The sequence below is a fragment of the Muscardinus avellanarius genome (genome assembly GCF_963383645.1).
Source record: "Muscardinus avellanarius genome assembly, chromosome: 1".
NCBI classification, from domain to species: Eukaryota; Metazoa; Chordata; class Mammalia; order Rodentia; family Gliridae; genus Muscardinus; species Muscardinus avellanarius.
Genome location: NC_137786.1, coordinates 19,452,718 through 19,455,286, shown reverse-complemented (window position 1 = coordinate 19,455,286; position 2,569 = coordinate 19,452,718). Strand labels below are relative to the sequence as shown.

The 2,569-nt window shown below is 50.5% G+C and overlaps 1 pseudogene across 1 annotated transcript; it reads right to left on the bottom strand.

Annotated features, from left to right (window-relative positions):
* Positions 1–323: 323 nt before the first annotated feature.
* On the bottom strand, positions 324–2,219 carry LOC308265527 (procollagen galactosyltransferase 2-like; annotated as a pseudogene). The gene is made up of 2 exons: positions 2,156–2,219; positions 324–1,490 (listed from the first exon to the last, which is right to left on the bottom strand). The product of its transcript is annotated as a procollagen galactosyltransferase 2-like (transcript).
* Between the last annotated feature and the right edge of the window lie 350 nt (positions 2,220–2,569).

Genomic DNA, 2,569 nt, shown 5'->3' with positions numbered 1-2,569 from the left:
TAGGTACTCCCCCAATGGCTAAATGGATCCAATGAATAGGTTCTTCTTCCTGAGCAAGTACTGCTGAGCTTAGAGCATTTCCCACAAATATATAAAAATTAAGCATCAAATTTGAATCATATCTTCTTAATTTTGCATCATTAATGGATTCTTGCACCTTGATCAGTGTTGCCCTGCAAATTAAGGGAAGGGGGACTTTGGAAGTAAAGTCCAATCCTTTTAAGAGATCAAAGAGGGGGGGAAAGTTCTTCAGTAGAGATGGGAATCCATGGCCGAAGCCAATTTATTTCCCCTAACAATCGTTGTAGTTGTGGAAGAGTGTATTATTGTATTACAAGCTGAGGCTTGGTAGGGGAGGCAGTGTCCACAATCTTGACCTCAATTTCCTACTCATAAGGGTGCGCTTCATCCGGTCCCTCCTGTCCTTTCTGTGTTTGAGGTTGATCATGAAAATCTCATCAAATCCCATCTTGTCTGGATATTTAGGGAAAATGGACACAAACTCGGAGGGCTCCATTGGTGGACAGTCAATCATTGCCTCTATCTGCACGTGGATGAGGTTCTCAATGTCCTCCTGCAGTCTGATGAGGCTTCAAAGGGATGGGCAGGTAGCCATAGTGCTCCCTATTGCAGAGGTACATCTGGAGACCTGCTTGCCTGCTGGAGAAGATGAAGACGATGATGTCATCAAAGGTCCAGGTGTAGTCCTGGATAGAAGGCCAGCTTGTCCAAGGCCTCCTTCCTGAGGTGGATCAGGAAGTTGGAGTGGACCATGGGGACAGGGAAGCAGCCTGTCCTCTTCCACTCTCAAATCTGAAGGTAGTCTTGGGTGCATTTGTAGAAGCCCTGTGGAGTGATTTCACACCAGAAGTTAGAGTACAGGCCCCTGGACTCCAGCATGGGGGCCACGATGGTTTTATTTTCTGCAATCATGAGGCTGAGGGTCTGAGGATTAGTCAGAAATTGTCGACATCTATGAACAGAATGTAGTCTGACCATTTTCCCCTAGCAGTTCACAGGGCTGCCTGCCATAGTTTCATGACATGGGAAAACCGGGAGCTTGGCCAGTGCTTGGGTCCAATTTCATCAGGATAAGTTTTGGGCTCATCCATAGGTCTCCACTCCATGTAGTGATAGAGTCTGCACATTTTTCAGCCACTCCCTGAGGATCTCGGTGGTATTATCCACATTGCAATCAGTCTCCGCCCAGATGGCCATTCTGCTCTTGGGATAGTCCAGCTGCTCCAGGCAGCCTAGGAAGTGCGGCAGTAAATGTGCAGCATTGCGGGCCAGGACGGCCCAGAGCACCGTAGGTCTTAGCAGGGGCGGCTCAGGGAACACCAGTGCCTCCTCTTCATCATCCTCTGAGTCGGGCGTGGCTGCGAAGTGCACCCTGCAGCCACCATGGAGCAGTACCAAGCCCAGGAGCACCAGCCACCGGTCAAGGGTGGTGGCGGGGCACGCAGCCTTGTTCTGGACTGGGGCTGGGGCTGGTGGGGAGGTGCAGCCACGAGGCAGCCGGGGAGGCACAGCCTGCTGGGCCAGCCATTCTACTAGGGTATCTGCCCAGGGGGAATTGGGACCTTCCTCTGCCACCGCCTTTCAGAGCTCTTTGAGATCCTGTGGTTCCCAGGGGTACCAGGCGGCTGGAAGGTTTCCCCCGGGATTTACGTTGACAGTTCCTCTGGCTCCCACTTCGCCCGCATATCGCGGAAGAGCAGAGGTTACAAAGAAGGAATTGGCTGGGGAAAGGGGCTGGGGGAGCCTTTAGTGTCCCCAAAGGGATCGAGGGAGGGATTGGGAGGTTTCTTAGGGGCTTCGGGACCGGAGGAGGGTGTATGCTCATGCTCAGCGGCCCCTTTTTATGCTGGCTTGGAGCCACAGTCATTCAGTTTCTTCGGGAGTCATGGGGGAAAACAACTTTTAAGTGAAGAGATCCCCTTGCTCAATCTGGGCTTGCCTAACCAGCCCTTCAACTTGATCCCATCTTGGGGCGTGTGCATACAGCGCCTAAAGAGATGCAGCCTCCCTCTGCCTGAGTGGCCTGCAGACTAAGCCTTAGGCAATGTTTAAGAACTTCTGCAGAAAAGGGACTAAGACAAGTCTGCCTGGAGGAAGTATGGGTGGGGAGACTGAGTAGTTTTTCCCTTTTTACCTTTAAAGGAGCTTCCACACATGGATGGCTTGTGTACTGGCCTGGTATTGGCTGCAAGGTACATGCTGGGTCCGTGAAGAGGTGACCTTTATCCGGATAGGCTAGGCTATTTCCTCATTGAAAATTCCCCTTGTGGTTTTTGTGCTATATATATATATATATATATATATATATATATATATATATATATATGTTGCTTGAAGAGGAATAAACAAGATCCTGCTTGACTCGGCTCCCAGCTCCTGTGTGTTTGTGTTTGGGCCATCAGCACCCACCATCCTGCTCAGCCCCAGCACTGACAGGCTGGACCCATCAATCCCAAGTATCCCAATCAAAAAGATTACTTTTGGGAAGCCATGAGGCAGATTTTAAAAGGTACCCCCAGGCCTGGGTGGCTTGGTTATCAGCAAGATT